Source organism: Thermobia domestica, chromosome 10 (assembly GCF_964235325.1).
Source record: "Thermobia domestica chromosome 10, izTheDome1.hap1.1, whole genome shotgun sequence".
Lineage (NCBI taxonomy): Eukaryota > Metazoa > Arthropoda > Insecta > Zygentoma > Lepismatidae > Thermobia > Thermobia domestica.
Genome location: NC_137463.1, coordinates 224,926,986 through 224,939,122, shown reverse-complemented (window position 1 = coordinate 224,939,122; position 12,137 = coordinate 224,926,986). Strand labels below are relative to the sequence as shown.

Genomic DNA, 12,137 nt, shown 5'->3' with positions numbered 1-12,137 from the left:
GCAAACATTTTTGTCATTTGTTGTGTAAAATTAATAAAGAATTATTTGAAATTAATATATCTCAAGAACGATTACATAGACTAACTTTGATGGCACTGAAAATGATATACTCAATGAAATGGATAAGAATGAAATAATAAGAGATTTTGTCAAATTGAAGAGATTTTGTCATACGTCGTCCCCTTACCTTTTCAGATCCATTTTTACCCCTGATTACCGGTACTAGAAAATACTATGTAAATAAATATGCTATTAATGAAGGATAAGAACATACCTCATTGTCAAAATCAAACCTGTGTTAATGTTAGACTTCAAGCTCATGAGTTTTATCCTGTTTCGAGTTTTATTTTTCGATTGTACTTGTCGAAATGCATCTTAGGAAGACCCTATATATATCTTAGTTGTGTTTTGTGCTTATTTAATAAAAAATCTATTAATTATTAAAATTGGAACTTTGTTCAGTATTCATCCACAGTCAATCAGTTATAATTCGCCATTTTTCCTTAATAATTACAGGGAGACTATAGATATTGAAGAAATTTGCAATTATAACAATTATTTGAAGAGTTTAGTCCATTACAATTTTCTACTCTTTTATTAACATTTAAGTTGGGGCGCCTAAATATTATTTGCTTACAATTAAGAAATATTTAGAACCGGCCCTGGTCGCAGACGTGTTATAGTTTGCAAGGTAGCAGTAATACCAATTTGGCCTACTTTTGGCTAATTCTAGCATATTTGGAGAGGCATGATTTAGTCATACAAATATACGAAATGCTTACAGCCTTAAATATAGCTTATTTTATGAAACTTTTGCCATTTTTTTTATTAGCCACCAGATGATTTCTAAAAAAACCTGTCATTATATAGCCTACAATCGTTCTTAAGAATATATGATTTTTCAAGACAGAGGATGTTTTATTACGAAACAAAGCCTTACTTTTTATTTTTTATCTCTCTCCCCACCTCACAGATTTAGAGCTACTCAATAATACTTGTCAATTGTCACAATCTTAAGAGAGGAGATACATACACCAGGAAGGTGTCCGATATTTCGATTTTCAAAAGATAGCAACACTAGTTCTAGTGTGAAACGCGTTGTGTTCATTGGCAACCATGCTTTGATCTGTTGAACGGTTCGAGCACAAAACAAGACGGGAAAATGTAGGATTCTTTTTTTACCTTTCACCCTCGGACGATACCCATTAAAACTGAAAGTCTATAGGAAAATTATTATTAGCATAAGAAATAGACATTTTCTTTTTTTTACATGATTTTTATTCACAAAAGAATATCCACACAATGTAAGACTACCATTGTCCACTGTACACAAAAGATGGGAGGAACTATATATTCGATGGCGGAGGCTTTAATTAATGGCGGGAAACCATTATTACTTTGTTTGTACTTTGCCTTGTTTCACAGCTTTGGTGAGATCATGTCCTCTGGCGTTCAATTTATTTGCAATATTTCCGCCTTTTTTGTTCGTCCATTTTTGTCTTTAATATGTCTTGAGATGTTTCCATCTGGTTACATCACCCAAGACAATTGCTCCAATATTTTCTCATTCTGTGATGTAACGTTCTCTGCTTCTCCAAATCTCCTGTATGTCCTGGGTGAGAGAAACATATATGAATTAAACCTATAATTTTTTAAGTTACAGATAAGTATGGTGAGCACCCGTAGGTTTCTGAGAGTTCACACGCTCAATAAAATAAAATAAAATTAAAAGATATTTATGAACCGACTTAAAAAAAACAACAATAAAACCAGAAAATAATAAAAGCGCTAAAAGCACAAAATAAGAAAAGCGCTGAAAGGCAGAAAATAACAATAATAAAGCACTTAGAAGCAGAAAACAATGCATCACGATCACCTATGTAAAAAAAAAAATGAAACAGTGCTAAACTGAGCAAATTAATGCCTGATATAAAATTATTTCGGTTTTTTTTTTTATGAAGAATTAGTGTGTTTGTCAAAACTTCAATAAATCCTTATAGATAGTATTGTGCTGCCAAAATGTCTTGAGCCGTGGCAAAAATGCGAGCTAACGCTCACACCCTCAGACACCCACGCGTTGAGCCAATAAGGGTTCAGCTGTTGCTAAGCGAGAGAAAGCGAGTGGAATTCCTTCAGCCGATAGCAGCGCTTCTTACGGAAGACTAGGGATCAAGTCAATGTGGCATATCTATAGTAATATTTTCTTTTGTGCTTTTAAGCGCTTTATTATTATTATTATTATTATTATTATTATTATTATTATTATTATTATTATTATTATTATTATTATTATTATTTTGCCTTTTAGTGTTCCTTAAAGTAGATTATTATTTTTTAAAATGTTTTTATTTTGTACTTTTAGTGTTTTTTTGAAGACGGTTATTTTTCTTCTAGAAAGTTTTTAGTTTTTGCTTTTAGTTAATCTGTTTTTTCTTTAAGTCAGTTTTTCTTTTAATTTCTTTTTAATTTTTCCACTTTTTCGTTAGCCTAATGGTTCAGTTAGAAACCTAAACTAGAGATAGGGCAGTAACTTTTTTTAATAAAAATGGGTCGGCCTACGAAACATATTTTAAATTAAAGGTAAGGACCTTCCTTGGGAACAGCTCATTACATTAGTGAAAACAGCATGAATATACCAGTAGTGAACCTTTCGCACACGAGATGGCGTTAGTATATCAAATCTCAGGGTGTATGAGTCGCAGCCGGTCACCCTTAATGTCATTCAACAACTGACAGTTGAAGCTAGTAGATGTGCAAAAGTATTGGAGTTGAATTGAGTTGATTTTGAGCTTAACATCCTTTTCAGCAGCAAGGCTCTGTGAGACGGGACCTTCTGATTAACGTGGAATCTGAACCACATGAGCTCCCGTCGGGAATCAAACCGGGTCTCCCTCGCCAAAGGCGTGTCTAAATTAAGCGAGACGTAGTGTCGCCTGGGAAGAAATGTCGTCAGGATAAAACCTCTTCACAACGATTTCTTCAATGTAGAATGTTCTATATATTACTATATGTATATATTTAGTAATAACACATAATTACATTAAAATAATGGTAAGAAAAATTCTAATGCATGCTTTGGAAATCTATATATATAAAAATTAAATGACTATGTTTGTTATATTATACCTCTTGAGCCATCCTACCGATCTCAATCAAATTTTCAACATAGATGGGGTTCGAGCCTAGGATGTCTTTTATAATTTCACTTTGTCGGCACAACGAAAGGGAGGGGGAGTGGGATATACAGAGTCGTAGCTAGAGATTTCGGCGCCCGAGGCGAAGTAGAATTCGGCGCCCCTACTCTCGCCACACCAAGCTCTTCCTTCCTTTTTTTGTTTTTACTTATAAGAAAACCAACATATATTGTTATACTACACTGAATTTTTATTAAGCTGCCGGCGACATTTTGGCCCACGAGGTTTTGGCGGCGAGGTTTTGTCCACACGATGTTTTGGGTGGCGAGGTTTTGGCCCGGCGAGATTTTGTCCGGCGAGATTTTGGGCGGCGAGGTTTTGGTCTGGCGAGATTTTGGGCGGCGAGGTTTTCGCCACGCGAGATTTTGGGGGGCGAGGGTTTGGCCAAGCGAGGTTTTGGCCGGCGATGTTTCGGCCGCGAGATTTTGTCCGTATCCCAGCACCACATGATTGCAATTCTGACCCAGAAATCTGGGTTTATGTGGAATTTGGAATTCGGTCCAGACGATTAAATTTTTTAATGTAAGATTTACATAATGAGGAAGTTCATTATATAAGTCAAACTGTGTTCAGCACAAATAATGAATTCGCAGACAAAATTACCTAATAATTTTCAACATTTGATAATAGTTTTTCTTTTTACCTTAAATTATGTGTACTATTTTTCTGGTTTGTTTATTTTATTTTATTTTTTGATACTAAATATTAAATTTAAGTTTAAATATTAAATTTAAATTCAAATATTAAATTTTTAGTGAAAACTTTCGGGATATATTTTTAAATGATTTTAAATATAGTTTAGCATCAAAACAACGCTCCGGACGACTTTATTTGGATTTTGGGGATGAAGTACCATCCAATAGGATTGCATGCAATTGGTTTTCCAAATTTTATTATGATTACACATTTCCTAGTGATTAATTTCCTGAAGGTCGTCCATGCACATCTATTGTTGTCATTAATGATGATGCTACTCCAGTAAGGAAGCACGTCTACAGTAAGTCTGAGTTTGCCCTTAATTTTTCTCGATAGACTTAACCTTAAAGATTCCCTGTGTGTTTAGCTTTGGCAAGAGTAAATTTCAAGCTATATTTCAAGACCAGAGAGCCTTGAAGGATGAACTTGAACACGCTTAGAGCAGATAAAAGAATGAAGGATGGCAAAAACGCATTTGCCATACACTTAACCTTACGAATTCCTCCTGCATATGGCTTTGCCAAATGTAAATTTTAAGGCATGCTTGACCGGCATATCAATTTAAATAAATTTTAAGACTAGTCATATATTACGTATTATTGATAAATCGGGAGTAACTTTGCCATGGAGGAATTAGCAAGTTTGCTATGGCTCCTTGATTAGATGTCTATCCGTGTAAATGGAAATTTGTGTAGGCCTACAGATTTAGCCATAAAGGCTTAAGCAAGGATATTAAAAGTCTGGAATTCTATTTCAGAGATACATGAAATGATAGAAAGTTCGACAATATGACATACCATGAGATTCCAGCATCCTAGAACATTCACGTGAAAGCAATACATGCTTATGGAGACGTTTAAGCTGTTGGATCTCACACAACTTGACCGAAACTCCTAAAATAAGATCCAGTCAAGTGGTCTAAAGAAATACTCAAAACATTCAACTGAGATAATTAAAATTTTGTGCACTACATCGTTACAGTGAACGAATGTATCTATTCATAAGAACTCGGAAGTTAACAGCAATCCACTGTTTACGTGTTTCATAGTGAACTGAAACCAACATAATTTGATCGAGGGGTGCAGCCATGCGAATGATTGTTTGTTTCTTTGCTTACACCAGAGATGTGGCAACTTTCTTTCTCTCCTTTTCTTTTTCTTTGCCAGAAGTCTTCAAACCCAAATTTCTGCATCATCCTTCACCACCACAACACCAGTTCCCGCTCAGCACACCAAACTGTTGATTTTACCCAGTAAAAATATCGAATTAAGAACTCATTGTTCGTACTCACCTGAGTTAACACCTAATGGCTTTTTGTCCTACCCACACATGAAGAATGATATGTGTGATGAGCGATTTGTATCACGTTAAGCAGCTGTTGACGCATTCCGACTAAGGGTTACTGAGGAGCTTCTTCAAACTACAGTAAAAAATAAATGAAAAGGCTTAAACAAACAAATCAAACAATTTAAATATAGAAAATGATATTCTTCCGATTTCTATAATACAGGGTGTTTAAAAAAGAATGACCTGATTTTAAAAGTCCATATGTATTGATAAAAACACTACAAAAATGGAATAAATTGCAAAATACTCACAAAATCTTCAAGTTTTAGCTAAGCTATTACAAATTCTCTCTGTGTTCAATAACAGCACCACAAACAACATCTAGACGATAGCTAAATTCGTTATTTCATTGGAAGTGGCAGGCCAACCTGGACTGTAACCTTTACAGAAGAATCCTGTCTCTTCAAATTGGCGATACCAACGACAAATGTTTTTAGGTGCTGGCGGATCAATGCCAAAATGCTGACGAAAAGCACTCTGGCCGAAATCACTGACTCAGTCCTTGCAAACTACAGCACACAAAACGCCTTCTGTTGAGCGGACGCCATCTTACTTCTGGGACTGCAAACTGAGAAGACGCATTGACTGACATCTAATGGCGGTTTTCTGAAACTCTAGGCCACGCCCATTCAAACAACACTCATTTTCTAGGTGGAACATCCCATGTTCCGTAATTATTACCGCCCAAAATCAGCGTCATTCTTTTTGAAACACGGTGTACTTAAACACTAGCACTATTATTAGTAGTAGTTTGCAAAAGTTTTTCAGCATCCTTCGTGTAACAAGAATATTTATTTACAAAATGTCAACAATTATAACTGCCCTTTTATTTCTTTAATGATTTACACAACTTTAAACATATTTAAACACAATTTTCGTTACACGCATCCACTAATGTTATTATTCAGCAAATTAGGAGCTGTCTCTTTTCTGCATTAGTAGATGAGAACCTCTTTCGAGTAATTACATATTTTCTTTATGGTCAATAGATAGAAATATTTGTAAGAATCGAAATTGAATTATTTATTTCATTTTTTTTTCTCAAATCGACAAAAAAATCCAAACAATTTTATTGTGAGAGAAAATCTAAAACGGCGCTTATTTCACTCTTTAAAAACAGGACATATCCGGGAAAAAGTGAACGTGTGGTAAATCTGCACAAGTTATCAGTAACAATGAGAGATCGCTTAATGTCTTCTGGTTATTTATTTATTTATTTTCATTGAGAGAGAACGTGTCCTTTGTTCAAATTGATTACTTCCATCTTTAGAAATAGAAATAGTGATTATCATTTAAGATGACATTTGTACTGGAATATGAGGACTGGTGGGTGTTTCTTTCTATTACACATTTGACATTATTGCACTAACAGCTGAATGTTTTCCCATGGAACAGCAAGGTGGGGAAGTTGACAATAGCAGATTGTATAATATTGGTGTTACTCTGTGGCAAATATTTCATTACTGAATAGCTCTTTACGAAATATGTTTACTACACTCGTATGATTTATTACTCTCGTAACGAAAAGCTACTGTCTCTGGTTAATCAATTTTCCTTGGAACTGATAATAACATGTGAAAATATAGAGAAAGGGATGAGGATTAAGAGAGGAAATATTGTTGAGTGTAGATAGGAAGAAACGTGCCCAAATATGTAGTTGAACGTAAGAAAACATGAGGAAAAAAAAATATGCAACCAATACCTTTCTTCCTAAATAGTGCACACATTCACCAGGGGTTCATACTAACGGAAAATCCACCGGACTCGGACCTTCCATAATTCAAAACTCTTTTCAATGAACTTAAAGATTTCGTTACTTAATTTTCTATGTTTGTGTGTGTGTGCGTGTGTGTGTGTGTGTGTGTGTGTGTGTGTTACTTGCAAATTTTTCAATTTGAGTCCTCCATTCGATAAAGCATCAAAAACTATCTAAAAACACGTGATGAAATTTTTCGCGTCACTCTTACCGTTCCCAAGATATTGGCCATAAAAATTCTGATTTCGGGAGATTTAAGGAGGCATATCTCGTGAACCGTAAGACATAGAGAGATCGTATTGGTGTTGATCAATACCTAAGAGGATGGTGAACGTTTTGGTAGCAAATAGTAATCGGTGGCAACTAATTAATCTGCATTTCCAACAGCGGCGGCGTAAGGTGCGCGCGGGACTATAAGTGCCAATAATGACTCCGCGGGTCCAGAGTGCTGGTAAAACTCGCCAAGCACGCAAATTTAAAATTTATCTACGATATATATATATATATATATATATATATATATATATATATATATATACTGAAAATCAGAAACAGTTTTTGGGAGTGGCCAATGGGGCAACCGTCCCGGGCCCCGCGTTCTGAGCATTTTTGTCCAAGAAGTAAAGGCCTCCTTAAGCGCGGGGCCTGGGACGGTTGTCCCATTGGCCACTCCCAAAAACTGTTTCTGATTTTCAGTATATAGCCTATACGGTGATAAAAAGTAGTGACAGCTCAATATAGGTAATTCAATAGATCCTCTAATATGCAGGTTCCAAATATGTTAAGTGTATTATCTATTGAATTTACTCGTAAATAAAATTAATATTCAATTTCATATAAATTTCGAAAAAAATAATTGTTTTCTAGTTCGTTCTCGAAGAGCATTCTCAACTGGTTTTATTCATGTATTTTGTCTGAACCTGATCCCACTCACGGGGAGTCCATCTGGTCCGGATCCCGTCTTATCTTAGAAACTTGACAGACGCTTGTACAGTCTGCAGCAAAAAACTTGCAACATGAGCATTTAAATTTACTGTGAAACTACGCCTAACATCGCAGGGAATCAACATAAGGTCTAAGTTGCACGAATCACGCCAGGAGAAACCTCGACGTCCTCCCCTGCACACTTATTTTGGAGTAAAAACTTCGTCGTTTCACAATAAACTTACATGCTCATGTTGCAGGTTTTTTGCTGCAGACTGTACACTTCTTTAGTAAAACTATTACCTGCTTTAACAGAGAAAGGAAGGTGTGTCATAAAGATTTGATCTTACACTACATTTGTATTCTTTCTTCTCATATGAATACACATGTTTTCCCCTTAGAACATAGATTGAAGTACCTGAAGTATATCGTTTTTTCAGGTGTAAAATAACGTTGTGTAGCGGGGTCGATCGGGTCAGGACCACCCTAAACTTACTAACGCAACATACCTTTGTACTTCTCTATAAAATTACGTATACTTGTTTAACAGGGAAATGATTGTTGTAACATGAAATTCGATCTTACACTTCATCTGTATACTTTCTTTTATAAAAACAATCTAGTTCTATCATTCTTTTATTTCTAAAAGTGTAGGTGGAAGTATTTTACAATTACTTATCGTCTTTTCGGATGCAGATTAATAGATGTAGTGGCCTGTAGTATTGGACCATCCACAAAGCTTGACCCCCCCCCCAACAAAAAGTTCTGGGTACTCGCCTGACGAGCGTCTTATAGTGTTGGACTCCTTATACGAGGGTCACTACGAAAGTTTTGAGATGTGAAATAACTTACATACTTAAAATCAATTTAACACTTACATTTTCTCAAAGTATTCACCATTACACTGTACACACTTTTGTATCCTCGAAAACAACTTTTGGAAGCAGTGTTGCCAGTCTTTTCTTCAAGTGTTGAAAGTTCATTCTCGTAAGCCACTACAGCTTCCTCAGGGCTGCAAAATCTCTTCCCATGCATGCGATCTTTGATCCTGGGGAACAGAAAAAAATCACACGGGGAAGGTCAGAGCTATACGGCGGATGAGTCATAAGTTTGAGCTCCATAGATTCAAAAAACTGAATTGTGATGTTGGCCGTGTGTGCGGACGCGTTGTCATGATGAAGCAGGATCCCACGCAATCCAGTTCTTGGACGCCGTTACCGAAGCTTCTGGAACACTTTTGTTAGGCAAACAGTGGTGTACCACTGAGCAGTAACAGTCCGTTGTTCTTCAAGTGGAACAGTTGCAACATGGCCAGATTTGGAGAAGAAAGTTGCGACCATCTTCTTCCTCACACTTCGCGGTCGCTTCACTTTCGTAGGTGGATTTTCGTCTGGAAAGATCCAAACTGTAGACTAGCGTTTATTTTCAGGGTCAAATTGATAGATCCAAGTCTCATCACCAGTAACAATGTCAGAGACGAGTCGAGAATTGTCTCCATCAAATCTTGCAAGCATTTCTTCACACCATTCCACACGCATGCGCTTCTGCTGTTCAGTCAAAGTGTGAGGCACCCAACGAGATGAAACCTTCCTGAGCCGAAGATGATCATGAAGAATTTTTGTTACTGCTGGCGATCCAATGTTCACTGTAGATTCAATGTCCTTCAAACTTGTTCAAGGATTTTCTCGAATTATTTGTTCCACAGCGGCAATGTTTTCATCTGATATAGCCGCTGCCGGATGTCCAGCTCTCTCTTCATCTTTAAGCGATGTCCGGCCTCTTCTGAATTCACCAAACCATCGAAAAATTGTAGCACGGGAAGAAGCGAGGTCCCCAAATGCCCTCCGCAAACGGTCAAAGCTTTGTGTCTCGTTCAAACCACTTTTGAAATCGTAAAGGATCATTGTCCGAAAATGTTCCCTTTCGAGCTCCATTCTAGACAGCCGAATACTGCTCACATCAACAAACAAGCGAAGGCGATACGGCCACGCCGATAAGCGAGGCGAGTTGAAACTTGCTTCGCTACTTCGCTCTGGATACTACTACCGAACGTAGTTGTTGGAATTCAAATACTGTGCCACAACAATGCGTGTCTCAAAACTTTCGTAGTGACCCTCGTAACAAAAATTTCTGTTCGTGTACCGACACACACACACATATGAGGTGCCACAAAAAAAAAAAAAAAGAAAACGAAGTGTAGTTCTATTATTAAAAATAATTAACAAAATGCATGTTTTTGCAAGGATAAACTTCCCTACCTCTGCTAACAAGTACAGTGAACTAGACTCATCCGGCCCAGCCAGTCACAAGATAAGCGACAAAGTGTGAACACGTGTGTGAGTGCGTTGGCGGAAAACGACGAGCGTAAATAAAAGTAGAACAAAGGATAAATTCAAGTTTCTGGTGAAACTTCGAAATCTGCCACTGAAACATTTCACGTCAACGAAACTTGGATATTTACCTACGACCCAGAAACAAAACCATACAGTGCGAGAGTCCGAGCTTCCCTCGGAACAAAAAGGCTCAAATGTCAAAGTCAAAATTTAAGGCAATGCTACTAGCGTTCTTTGAAAGTCGTGGGAGAATAATGATTGACTGGGTTCCTGACGGACAAACTGTGAATCAATCTTACTACCTTCAAGTATTGAGAAAGCTTTGTAAAAATGTTCGAGAAAATGACCTCAGTTGTGAGAAAGTGGCTGGATCTGGCATCAGGACAATGCACCCGCTCACAAGGCCCTATCCGTACAGCAACTTTTGGCTCGAAAAACATTGCTGTGTTAGTACACCTGCCGTACTCGCCTGATTTCGCACCTTTTATCACCCCCTCCCCCCCAAAAAAAATCAAATCTGAACTGAAAGGAACACATTTTACCTCCGTTAATAAGGTTAGAATGAAACGCGAAACGTACCAAAGACCCTTACAGAACATGGCTTCCAGTAATGTTACATACAATGGCAGCAGGGAATGACGAACAGTGTTTCTTTCAGACGTGTTTTTGGGGGGCACTGCCCCCCGGAGAGGGCCAAAATAATATGTTTATAATATAATAATAAATAGAATAGTACCAGCAGTGCCCCCCGAATACTAAGTATGCTCCCCGGAACATTTCTTCTGAAAGAAACACTGATGACGAAGTGTGTTGAAGCAGAGCGGGACTACTTTGAAGGTGACACCACCTTCAGAAACTAATAATGTAAGTATTCTGAGTTATTACTTCAGCCCCCTTTTTTGTCGCACCTTGTATATGTATCTATAGATTTTAATAAACTTCGGTACAATTTTGAAGCAGTACTAAGAAATAAGATATTTTCAGCAGTACTATATGAAGTTAGTGTGACAAAAGCGGTTCTAAGTCTGCACGTCGCGTTGGATAAAAATGAAAAAAAAAAAAAAAACATGCACGCATCGGAACATTACTTATAACTAATTTGAAAGACCTGACAACAAATATTGAAACACGCACAAACATCATAGTAACAGTATAATTGTAGTTAGCGAGTATCTGTATGAGTTATTGCTATAAACATGTACTTGCACCTCCATGAGGTAATAGTTCAGAATAAAATACAATGTGTCATAAAGAGACAGGTTGTAAAAAGCCGTTTTGCAACTACTTGCTCTGTACTGTTACCTGATTATGCATACAAGAACGCAAATTCCTCTCGTAAAGTAAAATGCAACACAAGAGTTCAAAGTCCTGCTTCCACTCACCGAAAAGTGTCCACTTCGTTAGTTGTTTATGGCTGCCTATTATGCGCTCGACCTTTCACATGTCCTGCATCTGACGCTAGTCCAATTTGAAGCACTAATTCCTTAAAATAAATGTAGAATATGTTTAATAAATAGCAGCGCGTTTCAGATATTTTTGAAAGTATATTTTATTGAAATCTTAAGGGTCTTCACTAGAGCGAAATTAAACTACCGCTAATTTTAGAATTTTTCTGTAATATCTTCAAAACAAATAAAAGTATTCGAAAAGCAGAAACGCAATGAACTAGACAATATGATTTTGTATGTGATACCTTTACCACAATTCACCTATCTGCTTTTGGAATGCCGCTATTTACAGAACCAGCAAAAAATGCTAAATCTCTCAACATTTGCAAATCTAAAGCAGATAAATGAGTTGTGATAACGGTATCACATGCAAAATCGTATTGTCTAGTTCACGTTTCTGCTTTTCCAATATTTTTATTTGTTTTAAAGATATTACAGA

At 36.8% G+C, this 12,137-nt stretch overlaps 1 long non-coding RNA gene across 1 annotated transcript; it reads right to left on the bottom strand.

The window, feature by feature from the left end:
- Positions 1 to 1,278: 1,278 nt before the first annotated feature.
- Positions 1,279 to 11,808, bottom strand: LOC145662185 (uncharacterized). Its single transcript, XR_014127007.1, has 3 exons — positions 11,633 to 11,808; positions 5,182 to 5,310; positions 1,279 to 1,612 (listed from the first exon to the last, which is right to left on the bottom strand). It is a non-coding gene; the product is annotated as an uncharacterized LOC145662185 (long non-coding RNA).
- Positions 11,809 to 12,137: the final 329 nt, after the last annotated feature.